Below are 13,260 nucleotides of genomic sequence, written 5' to 3'. Positions count from 1 at the left end.
AAGTGACTAAGACAAGCAAGCCTCCTCTGCTGGGCGTTCTGTCTTGGAATGGCGGGGTGGGCTCTGAAATCTGTCCCCTGGTCTTCTGTTTTCACAGTGAGGAGCAAATGTGGTCATCACGACAGGAAACAGATGAGGTCTCCTTCATTTCTCATCCCTTTTTCTCTTATTAAAAAAAAAAGTATGGCCAGGCAGTGGCGCACGCCTTTAATCCCAGCACTCAAGGAGGCGAGGCAGGCAGATCTCTGTGAGTTCGGGGTCAGCCTGGTCTACAAGAGTTAGTGCCAGGACAGACTCCAAAGCTACAGAGAAACCCTGTCTCGAAAAAAAAAAAAAGTATGATTGTATGTGAGTGAGTATATGTGTGCATCCTGGTCCCTGCCCCAGAGACTTTGTACATATGTGTGCACACGTGTGTGTGCATGCACACACATATGCATATGCACACGCTCTGCCTGCAGTACTCTTTCCCAGCCCCAGTGTGAGTGTGTGCATATGAATGCATGTGTGTAACAGGAGCCTCTGGAATAGGTGCGGTGCAGGGTTGTGGACGGTCTCAGTAGCTGCTGTCCATCTCGTCTTCCTAGCTAGGTCCCGTGTTCCTCTCATCTGTGGGGAACACAGTCACACTCAACACATCACAGTGGGTCACAGGCCCTGTCTGGCCCCAGAGTGAATGGCTTCTCAGACTGGGGTGGCCCTTCCTGACAGTCCGGGTGCTGGTGTGTCAACATGGGGAGAAGCCCAGATGCCAGGGCCAGCCCCATGTTAAACGCTGGCTGGCTTTTCTCCTCATCCAGCTTCTCTGTGACACAATGTGTCTGGTGACCTGCCCCTCTCTCTCCATTAGCACCCCAACCCCATAGAACCACATGACCTGCTCCGGGACTCAGGTACAGCTAGGAGGAGATGTTGGAGTTATCTGGGATGAAGGGTCACTTAGGACCCAGAATGAGGGGGACAGGGATATATACACAAGCAAAGAGCACCTGAGGAGGGGAACAGTGGGTAACAATGAGAAACCTCCACAGTAAGGGCCCCAGCAAACAACACCAATGGATCGGAGGGGGTAACAGTGACCAGGGAAGAATCCATCTAGTGGCCTGTCCCTTGAGACAGCACAGTATAGTGCCCCCTTTGTCCCTTGTCCCTGCCAGCAAGCCTAGGCCCTTGTGGGATCAGCCTCATTTCAGAGACAACACCGCCACCTGCTGGAGAGTGTGTGTGTGCCGCTCAAGGACTTCCTATAGCTCCAGGCTTTAGACCGCACCCCAACCCCTCCAGGGCGTCCCAGGAGCTGGGACCAACACCCACCTCTATCTTGCTCTGATTCCCACCGAGGCTTAAAGCCCCGAGAGCTGGATCATTGAGGAGCACACGGGATCAGAGTCCTAGGAGGATGGCTTCAGAAGCGCTCGGCCGTCTCACCTCCTCCAGGAAGCCCTGCTTATCTACTCCCATGAGGGTGGCACTATTGCCCTGTGCTTACCTGACCAGTAACTAGTTTGTCACCAACCCTAGACCCATCAACCTGAAGGTCATTTGGAATCCACTTCATTCACCGTCCTAAATCTTGACCAAACTTTGTTTGTGGGTCATGGTTTCCTGTAGCCCAGGCTAGCCTCAAACTCACTGTATGTGCTGGCTAGTTTTATGTCAACTTGATATAACCTAGAGTTACCTGAAAGCAGGGAACCTCAATTGGGAAAATGCCTCCGTGAGATCCAGCTGTAGGACATTTCCTTAGTTAGTGACTGATGGGGAGGGCCCAGCCCACTGTGGGTGCTGCCATCTCTGAGCTGGTGCGTAGCAGGCTTTCTCTGTACCACCAGCTCCCAAATCATGGCACGGAGACTTCTTGTGAAATCTCAGCCTTAGCTCAGGCTTGTTTCGAACTAGCTCTTATAACTGAAATTAACCCATTTATAGGTGACCTTTTACCTCTCTTCCATCTTGCACTTCCTGTTTCCTCTCCGCATCCTCTCTAGTGTCTCTCCCCCACCTAGTTCGTCTTTTCTTTTCTCTCTTCTCAGAAGTCCCGCCTAACCCCTTCCTGCCTTGCTATTGACTGTTCAGCTCATTTTTAAGCCAACCAGAAGGCGCCTTGGCAAGGATGCATCTTCACAGTACAAAAGGTTATTCCGCAACCCTGGTGGTCCTGGGTTCTGTGAGAAGGCAGAGTGAGCAAACATCGGGGAGCAAGCCAGTCAGCAGCACCCTCCAGGGCCTCTGCTTCAGATCCTGCTTTCAGGTTCCTGCCTGACTTCCTGTCCTGACTTTCTTCTTTGATCAACAGTGATGTAGAAACGTAAGTCAAATAAGTCCCCCCGCCACCAAGCTGCTTTTAGTCATCCTGTTTCATCACAGCCATAGTGACCCCGACTGAACAGCGTGTACCCCTGGATGACCTTTAACTCCTAATCCCCTCCTACCTCCACACCCCACAGTGCTGGGGTTACAGGCCTGTGCTACCACACCCAACTCAGGACTGTGGTGTCACCTGCAGCCTTTAGATTTTCACAAGGTGGTTAAGCTGTGTGGAGCAGCCCGATCAGAGGGCACTAGAAACCCCTTTCTTGTTGGGGCAAACTGACGGTCCCTTGGGGAACCAAGGGAGGTAAGCTGGGCCACTCTTTTCATTGGGGTGTGCCAGGACCCTTTTCCATCTGTGAGGTCCAGGGGCTGCCCCAATGCTGGTTACATCTCCGATGTGGGGTTATCTTGCCAGATGTTCCTTTAGGGGGATACTGACTTGTTAATCTCCATGTCTCCTCCTATCTAGGTGGAGCTACCATGCTGTCTTTGGGTAACTCTGAGATGACAACAACCCATGTTCCTGGATACTCAATGGTGGGAGAAGCCTGAGCAGCCTGACTCCAAGCCCCCCCAGCCCCACCCTGCCCTGCCCTGCTCTCGGTAGACCTCTGCCATTCTATGCCTTCCTTCCCCTGCATAGATGGATCAGCATCTAATTACCTACAAGGGACTCCCCCACCTGTGTTTTCTCCCCCTCTATGGTGGAAACTGTCCCTCAAGTCATTCCAGGCCCAGGTTCCTCCTTACCGGGTAACCTTGCACAATCAGCTACCTCCTGCCTCGAGCCTAGATGGTCTGTTCTGGAAAAAAATGAGTGTCACAGTATCTGATCTAAACAAGGAGCCAGTGCCCTCTGGGATGGGACAAATCTCTGCAGCCCTGAGTGGGCCACAGAGCTTGGATTCTGCCTGGAGTTGGCCAGTGTTGGCTCTTTCGCGGCCCAGCCTGTGAGAATCAGCTGGGCCATGAGAGACACTGGCTGAGGGAAGGGGACAAGTGCTCCATCTAGGGAGTGGGGACAGAAGGCGGTGGAGAAATTCTAGCAGAGACCCCTAGATAACAGACCTCGTGGGAGGGGGTGATGGAAGTTGCCAATCTCCTGGATCCCCAAGACACCTATCACAGTCCCCACTGCCCAGTTGCTAGTCCTCAGGGACTCAGGAGATACAGAGGGGTTTAAGCTGAGTGTCTTTTTTAGGGAGTCTGCTAGACACCCGTCCGGCCTCAGCTGAGGACCTGCTCAGCCACTGGGAGATGTGAAAACACTTTATTGTTTTTCGAGACAGGGTTTCTCTGTGTAGTCCTGGCTGTCCTGGAACTCGCTCTGTAGACCAGGCTGGCCTCGAACTCACAGAGATCCTCCTGCCTCGGCCTCCTGAATGCTGGGATTAAAGTCGTGCGCCACCACAGCCCAGGGAAGTAATATGACTTTCTTGGTAGAGTGCTTGCCTAGCATGCATGGAGTCCATGGTTCAGTCCCCTAACACATTATAATTCAGGTGTGGTGGTGCAGGCCTGTAGAGGCAGGAAGATCAGAAGTTCAAGGTCACCCTCAGCTCCACGGTGAATTTGAGACCAACCTGGGTCACATAAGATTCTGTCTCAAACAAAACAAACTTTAAATTACCTCATATCAGACTCCATCTTCCCTTGCGAGCATATGAGGTATCTGTTTATTTGTTTATTTTTACATGTATGGATGTTCCACCTGCATATGTCTGGGTACCTAATGTGTGCAGTGCCTACAAAGTCCAGTAGGGGCATCAGATCCTTTGGAACTGGAGTTACAGACAGCTGTGAGCCACTATGTGGGCTCTGGGAAGCAAGCCCTGGTTCTCTGTACCAGCAAGCAAGTGTTCGTAACTGCTGAGCCGTCTCTCCAGCCCCATGGGTTTTCCATGTCCCTGTGAAATCTGGAAGGTGGGCTGGAGACAGGCAGTTTAGTCAGCCACTGCTTGGCCTGTTATGAATCCAAAGCTGCTCTGGAGAGCTCAGCCTTTGGGGACTCAGTTGGCCTGTGGTACCGGGTGCTAAGAACCCTCTGGGTGTCCTGTACTGCAGACTTGAATCACTCCCAGTACTAGTGCCCACTCTGCACCTTCCTATCACGGGCACCTGATTTAAAGAGGTAAACAGGCTCAGCCGCACTTGGGATGAAGCGGGAGATGGAGCCAGCCAGACTCCAGCTATGGCAAGATGAATCTCCCTCCCCTATGCCCTTCCCTGCCCTAGCCTGTTCCCTCTTCTCCCCATCTCTCCTGTTAGGACCTGTTGTCTGCTGCTCCACCTTGCTAGAGCCTGTCTCTTGTCCCCCAGTCCCTCCTGTGGACACTTGTCTGTGGTCACTGTAGGCAGAGGTTCTAGGTCCTTTGCATGCCCCCCAGCTCTGCTTCTCCACCCCTAACCTGTACTTGGGCCCCAAGGCTGCCTCCTCTTCCAGGCACTTAGCAGCCCTGGAAGTCTGTAATACCAGGGTTGAGTCACCCCCCAGTGGCTGAGCTGCCTGACGCAGGTGCTGTGCTGGCGTAAGCCCGTCCTTCACCTGTGGTCAGGAGCTCACAATGCTCTTTCTGGGAGGTCTGGATGGTAAACACATCCCAAGACACACAGTCCAGGGCTTAGAAGTGTCAGTCCCCGTGTCCTCACCCTGCCCAGCCAGAACTCCCAGCCGCAGGAAGGACCTTCTCCACTCCCAGGGATAAAAGCTGACTCAGGAGTTCAGCCCTGGCCTCGGATGAACTGAGGTAGGAAATAAGCCAAGGCCTCCATGACACAGAAGATTCCTGCCGCTGGCTGGCAGCTGCCTAAGTTGCGAGTGAACTGTGCGGCCTGGGACAGGTGACCTGAGCCCTCCCTTGCTGAGATTACAGGCTTCCAGAGAGACTAAGGGATTGCTTCCCTCCCGTATGTGCACATGAAGAGGTCAGAGAGACAACATGTGAGGTCAATTCTCACCTTTTGCCCTGTGAGTTCTTTGGGGGGGGGGGTTGTCAAATTCATGTAATCAGGATTGGAGGCCAGCACCTGTACCTGCAGGATCTCCCAAGTGACATGGCACCCAAATGCCAGCTCCTGTAAGAGGAGCCCCTGCCAAGTGCAGTTGTGCCTTTTTCCATTCAGAGGGGCCACCCATGCAGGTCACCAATGCAGCCGTCCTCACAGACAGTTCATAAATTCATAGCGTCCCACGGGCCTGCAGAATGCGGTCCCAGCATAGCACTTGCCACCATCGGTGCTCAGGAGAGTAGAGAAGGAATCACACTCCTTTCACTGTCTGGCTTCCTTGTCCCTTCTTCCTGCCTTCTAAGTATCTTCCAACGACATGCCACAGGAGAAGCAGTGGCCCTTGAACCACCTGGAGCTAGTTACTAAGTATCTCTAGCCTTTCTAGAAAGTTTGAACTTCTCGGAGAACACCATCTTTGTTATTCTTTAGAATTTCAGTCCCACACGAATTTTGTTACATTCGTAATCCGTTAAATTTACCAGCATATTCCTGTGTTCACTGTATTTTCTTGAGACTTTCTCCTTTTTGAGGAGTTCATAATAGGTTTTCTGTACCACGATAATAGGTTTCTCCACGATAATAGGTTTCTTCGACACAGTAAGCCAAATCAAGCTGAATTGAAAAAGCAAAAGAACAGGTTTATTTGAATGAAGCAACTCCCAGGTGAGTTTTCCAGTCCCTGAGGTGAGGGCTGGAGAAGTCACATGCCCTAACTAAAGTAGGGAGCTTGTACAGGCTGTAGGTGAGAGGCGATGCCACAAACTGGGTCAAAAGCTGAACACTTTAAGTCGGGACTTGGGCTGCTGGCAACTTCTGGGGAGGAGCTGTTGCAGCTGCCAGGAATACAGAACTGAGCTTTTTGGTACCTTTTCTTTATTGGAGATTCTCTGAGAGGGTGGGGTTTTGAGAGAGAGTCAAGCAAAAGTGACCTGAAGCCTGGAGGTTCCAGCCAGACAGTTCCATTTCTTCCTACCGAAGCTCACCCCCCCCTTTCTCTCTTTCCCTCCCTCCCTCCCTCCCTCCCTCTCTCTCTCTCTCTCTCTCTCTCTCTCTCCTCTCTCTCTCTCTCTCTCTCTCTCTCTCTCTCTCTCTCTCTCCTTCCGAAACAGAGTTTCCCTGTATAGCCCTAGAATTAGTTCTGTAGACCAGGCTGGCCTCAAACTCAGAGAGATGGGCCTGTCTCTGCCTCTCGAGTGCTGGGATTAAAGGTGTTTGCCACCACCACCCGACATGGTAACATTTTCTTTTGCTGTCTTTTCTTATGGTCTTCTCTTTCTCAGGAGTTCACTTTGCCACTCCCGAGGCTCACACTTTGGTGACTGTTTCAGAGACGGGTTGTAAGCAAGGAACTTTTTCTCAAGATTTTTCTGTCTGAACACATTGACTTATGCACACTCTCAAGAGATAGTTTAGCTGGTTATAGGAGCTTAGGATACTGCCTGTGTTCCCTTAGCCTTCACAATCCCGATCTAAGTTCCAGCAAATCTGCTGAATTCTACCCATCATTTCTTGCTAAGTAGCTACCTTAGGGTTACGACTGCTGTGAAGAAACAGGATAACCAAAAGAAACTTGGAGAAGAAAGGGTTTACTTGACTTATGCTTCCACACCATAGCTTGTCACTGAAGGAAGTCAGGAAAGGAACCCAAATAGGGCTTGAACCTGGAGACGGGAGCTGATGGGGGCGCTGTGTACTGGCTTGCTCAGCTTGCCTTCTTATGGAACTCAGGACCACCAAACTAGGGTGTCCCCACCCACTGTAGGCTGGACCCTCCCCATCAACCACTAATTAAGAAAATACCCTCCAGGGGCTGGAGAAATGGCTCAGCGGTTAAGAGCACTGCCTGCTCTTCCAAAGGTCCTGAGTTCAATTCCCGGCAACCACATGGTGGCTCACAACCATCTGTAATGAGGTCTGGTGCCCTCTTCTGGCCTGAGGCACACACACTGACAGAATATTGTATACATAATAAATAAAAAATATTTTTTTAAAAGAAAATACCCTCCAGCCCCTGCTTATGGAGGCATTTTCTCAGTTGAGGCTCCCTCCTCTCAGCTGACTTTAGTTTGTGTCAAGTTGACATAAAACTAGCCAGGACAGTAACCCACTTGTTTGTTTGTTTTGTTTGTTTTTATTGTCTCTGGTCGCTTTTCAGAGTTGTCTCTTTCCTAAATCTTTAAAAAAGATTTATTTATTTATTATGTATACTGTGTTCTGCCTGCATGTATGCCTGCAGGCCAAAGGAGGGCACCAAATCTCATCAATGGCTGTGAGTCACCGTGTGGTTACTGGGAATTGAACTCAGGACCTTTGGAAGAGCAGCCAGTGCTCTTAACCGCTGAGCCATCTCTCCAGCCCCCAAGTTGTCTCTTGATCCTCAGATGCAGCCCAGTTTTGTCGGAACATCTAGAAATGGGCGGGTATTCTTTGATCCCAGGTGGCATACCGCGTCAACTTTCAGTTGTTGAGAAATGTCAGCTTCCCTCTTAGGAGCCAATGAGCATTTCCTTCTACTTCCTCTCGGGTCTCCATCTGTCTTCTGGGTTTCTGCACCCTCATGCCTGACGTTGGTTAGGTGGGTCCGTCTGCCCAGCTCTGGGCCACATTCTTGGTCACTCCACCAGCTAGCTCACCGCTCTCTTCAGACTGCCCTGCCAAGTAATGTTCCATGTGTCGAGTTCTAAATCTTAAGAATCACACTGCTGCCTTGTGGAATTTCCAGTGGGTTCTGCTCCTGGACCACCTGTTTCTATTTCGCTTAAGCCAATCAGGGTTTCAACAATTTCTTATGGTCTTTGACGATGCCAAACATTTTTATTTGAAAATCTTTGGATTTTTCTATTTTTTCCGTCACATCTGGAGTGTTTTAATCACCACGTGGTCAAGTTTCTCCAGTTGTCCTTAGGATTAGCTTTGCCCATGGGTTTGGGCTGATGAGGTCATTTGAGGTTGCTCAGAATCTCCACTTACTGAGGGAGATGCAGGATGTGAGGGTGTCAAGTCCCCTGGGTTAGCGCTGAAGCCCTGGCCCCGACGCTGCTCTGGAGACTCTACCCCAGCCTGGGCACAGAGCTCGGCTCCATCCCCCTGCCTCGATCTTTTTTACTTTTATGATTTGATTCTTCAGCTGACAAATCAGAAAGGATGATCTGCAGAACCTGCCAGAATGCCAGGGTGCAGGGCAAATGACCAAAACGGACTGTTTTGGCGATGGGTAACACAGGCCTCTTGGGTGGGATGATGCAGATGGAAGTTCTAGACCGTTAAGAGACAAGTTCTGTGACTTAAGTTTCTTTCCAATTTGTGTGTGTGTGTGTGGGGGTGCATTTTGCCTGCTCGTGAGTCTACATACCACATGTGTGCATATACTCCGTGAAGCACGGATGTGTAAGCCGCCATGTGGGGGCTGGGTCCTCTGCTAGCGCACTCAGTACACTTAACCATTGAGCCATTTTTCCAACCCCTTGATTTGTCTTTGTGCGTGTATGTGTATGTACATCTGTACTCGAGAGCATGTGGAGGCCAGAGCACAGCCCAGGGTTCCATTCCTCATTTGCTATCCACCTTATTTTGAAACAGGGTCTCTCACTGGCCTGGAATGTACCACTTAGGCTCGGAGGCAAACCCCAGGCAGCCCGTCTGCCTCCCGGCACTGGGATTGCAAGTGCGTACCTCTGCCTGGCCTTTTAGTCTGGGTTCTAGATGTTAAACCCAGGCCCTCTTGCTGACAAAGCAAGCTCTTTACCAGCTGAACCCTTGCCCCAGTTCCTGCTTTTGGGAGAAGTGTGGCCTCACGGTATAGCCCAGCCTGGCCTTGAACTCAGTATGTAGCCTGGGCTGTAATAATCGTGGATGCTGGAACAATGGGTGCGCACCACTCCACAGGGCTTGAGAGACAATTCTGGCCTGCAGCTTAATAGTCATTCCCATGTTCCCACCAGCATCCCTGATCTCTGCTCCCACAGCCTCTGCGGGTTTCCAGCTGATTCTCCTGGACCTCTCCCCGTGTCTGTCACACTTTCAACCCAGGTGCTACCATCTCTGCTCAGGGTGCAGGCTTCGAAGATGATGGCAGGGAGGCCAAGCAACCATGCCTCGTTCTCTGAGTCTGACTTTTTAATTAAGGCTGCATCTTTTGGAGGGGACAGGGAGGTGTCTTGCTATATAGCCTTGACTGGCCTAAAACCTGCTATGTAGACCAGGCTGGGCTTGAACTCACAGAGACCCCTCTGCTCTGCCTCTTTTTTTTGTTTGTTTTTGTTTTTGTTTTTCGAGACAGGTTTCTCTGTGGCTTTGGAGCCTGTCCTGGAACTAGCTCTTGTAGACCAGGCTGGCCTCAAACTCAGAGATCTGTCTGCCTCTGCCTCCCGAGTGCTGGGATTAAAGGCGTGCGCCACCACCGCCTGGCTCTGCTCTGCCTCTTGAGTGCTGGGATTAAAGGTACATGCCACCATGACCAGCCCTGAGGTGGCATCTAAACATTTTCTCCTTAAAGTTTCTCTGGCTCTGTTATAAGGAATGACCTGAAATATGGACTTTGAAATATTATCCTATTTAATTCATTGACTTTTTTCTTTTACTATAAAAGTTCATTAAAAATAGAAAATCAACAAAGTTTCCAGAGCCCTGGAATGTGATGAGTTTGAAGGTTAATTCTGAAAAACGAAACCGCATCCCACTGACCCAGCTCTGATCCCAGCTGTCTGATTTCTTCTGGCCAACTGTGCACAAGCGACCAATCATAAATTACCATTCCCTCTTAAAAGCCAGCAGCAAGGAAACTTCTCACAAGTTGAACTGTGTTGTTTTCCTTTGTTGGGGGCTTCTTTGTTCATTGAAGTTAATTGTTAATTGTTGAGAAACCATTTTATCGAATTAAAACATTAGCGCAGAAACATGTACAAACTGTTAAGTCTGCAACGTGACCGGCGTTCACACGCGGCCACCCTCAAGTGGCCTCCTCTAGATTACGGGTGGGGGCGGGGACATTAGCTTCATCCTACAGCTAAGGAAATAAGGTTTGAGGGGGGTAAAGTGAGGCTTTCCTGGGAAGAGGCACAGGAGAGGAGCAGGGCCAGTCCCTGGGTCTGCTCAGTGGAGAAAGGGGCTGGGAGCAAAGAAAGAAGGCTTTGGTATTTAGGTAGGCTGGGTCCAGGAGGAAGGAGCAGGGAGGAGGGGCTATACGGAGGGGCAGGCTGAGAGCCTGCAGCCCTGGTGCTGGTTTAACTGTAGTATGGGGACAGATGGACAGATGTGTTAGTTCCCCAGTCCTCAGTCCTTTAAAAAATAAAACAAAGCCCAAATCTTCCTAATGGACAGGAAGGATCTCATTATGTTGCTCACTGCAGGCCTTTGTCACCTGACTTCAAGCAATCCTCCTGCCTCAGCATCCTGAGTAGCCAAGGACTACTCATGCCTACCCAAGGGGCATACATTTCCATTTTATCAGAAATATCTCTGCTTTTACCTTTGTAACCAACCAGTAGAATCAAGGTCCTCACATGAGCTAGGCCAGTGCTCTACCTTAATCTATATCCTCAGCCCTCCAAAGACATATTAACAGACATACACCATAGCACCAATGTCTGCCTGTTTGTCTGTCTATCTATCTGTCTGTCTATCTGTCTGTCTGTCTGTCTGTATGTATGTCTATCATCTATCTATCTATCTATCTATCTATCTATCTATCTATCTATCTATCTATCTACCTATCTATCTATCTATCTATCATCTATGAATGACAGGGTCTCCCGTAGCCCAGGCTACCCTCAAGTTCTCTATGGAGCCCAGAATGGTCTTGGACTCCTGATCTTCCTGCTCTGCTTCTGGAGTGTGAAGATGAAAATGTAAGCTACCACACCCGGCTGTCACAGTCTTCTGTGAGTTTTTGGTTTGTTTAGGTTTTTGTTGTTGTTGTTTGTTTGTTTGTTTTTTAAATTTTGATTTTTCCAAGACAGGGATTCTCTGTGTAGTTCTGACTGTCCTGGAACTCACTCTGTAGACTAGGCTAGCTTTGAACTCATAGAGATCTGCCTCCCTGAGTGCTGGGATTAAAGGTGTGCACCACCACTGCCCAGCTGTCTTTTATTTATTTATTTATTTATTTATTTATTTATTTATTTATTTTTTGGTTTTTCGAGACAGGGTTTCTCTGCAGCTTTTTTAGAGCCTGCCCTGGAACTAGCTCTTGTAGACCAGGCTGGCCTCGAACTCACAGAGATCCGCCTGCCTCTGCCTCCCGAGTGCTGGGATTAAAGGCGTGCGCCACCACTGCCCGGCTGTCTTTTATTTTTTAAGGACAGTTTCACACACATATATAAGCATGCGAGTGTGCATGGATGCCCACACACATACACGAGAGAGAGAGAGAGAGAGAGAGAGAGAGAGAGAGAAAGAGAAAAGACCCATCTTCCACATTTTCAGTTTTACAAAAGCAAAACAACCCCCATCTTCCCTGTCCTCTTTATCTCATTTGGCTTGGGTAGGCCAGAATTGTCACTCAAGGGCCTGGTCCTTAGCATGGTGCTGGGGATAATGACTAAGGAGTTGATGTCAAGGTCTAGGGGTGGTGGTCCCATGGAGTTTCCAGGTTTCCAGGGTTATCAAGTAAAAACACACCCTGCTCAGTAAAGTTTGAACTGCAAGCTGAATACATTTACATGTATGGATGCATGCATGCAAATACATTTACATGTATGGATGCATGCATGCAAATACATTTACATGTATGGATGCATGTATGTAAATACACCTACATGTATGGGTGCATTGTGTAAATACATTTACATGTATGGATGCATGTATGTAAGTACATTTACATGTATGGACGCATGTATGCATCCATACATTTACATGTATGGATATATGTATATAAATACATTTACATGTACAGATGCATGTATGTATACACACATTTACATGTACGGATGCATGTATGTATGCACACACATTTACACAATCAAGTGTCGCTTGCCAGAAGGTGTGCTTTATTTGGGAATCCTGTACTGGGTCTCACAGCTCCTCCAGGGATGCTTGCAGTTGCTGAGGATGGCCCCCGAGTGGGCCAGAGAGCCAGAGCTTTCCCTGGAGGGTTCAGCAGACCCTTGTCACAAGTGCAGTGACCTTCAGCCACCTGCAGCTGTGGCCCCCAGGGCAGTGAGCCTGTTTCCCAGCCTTCCTCCTTGCTGCTTGGCAGGCCCTTTATTTATCTATGTTTTAATGAAAACAAATTAGGATTTTCTCACTCTCCCAGGTGATGGCTCTTGTGATAAGAGGAGACACCTGGCTCCTCTGTCTGTCAGGCTCAGCCCCAGTGGAGAGGCCTGAACTGGGCTGGGTTTCCAGCAGGCCACTCCCACAAAGCTGCTTTTCCATCCCTCATTAACTCTTTGTTGTCTGTCTGTGCGGCCAGGAAGAGAGCCACCATATAATTCACGTGCTGTCCCGGGCACCACAGCTGTGAAGTCGGTGTAGCTATCCCGGGATGGTGAGGGATCATGTCAAACGTTGATTCGGGGCAAAACTGTGATTTGGTCAAAGGCTCATCAGACCCGGGGCTCTACCCAGGGAATGTTCCACGACTCAACCGAGAGAAGCTTTTGGTTAACCCAAATAAAGTGTTCTGTTTTCTGGGACAGGGTCTCATGGCTGTATAGCCATGGCTGTCCTAAAACTCACTATGGAGACCAGGCTGGCCTTGAACTCACTGAGATCGGCCCACTTACTGCCTCCTGAGTGCTGGGGTTAAAGACGCGTGTCACCTTGCTTGAGTCATGACAAGTTTTTGTTTTATGAAGCTCTCTGGGAGACACTACCTCTCCCTCCCTCTGGCTGCTCAGGAGTCAGGCCTGGGGCAAGAGAAGCCCCAAGGGAGGCTGAGCTAGTGGGGTGGGGTGTTTGAGGAAAGCATATCTAACATCTTCAGATAGAGGTTGTTCA

The sequence above is a fragment of the Arvicola amphibius genome, chromosome 4 (genome assembly GCF_903992535.2).
Source record: "Arvicola amphibius chromosome 4, mArvAmp1.2, whole genome shotgun sequence".
Classification (NCBI taxonomy): domain Eukaryota; kingdom Metazoa; phylum Chordata; class Mammalia; order Rodentia; family Cricetidae; genus Arvicola; species Arvicola amphibius.
Note: the sequence above shows the minus strand (reverse complement) of the source record.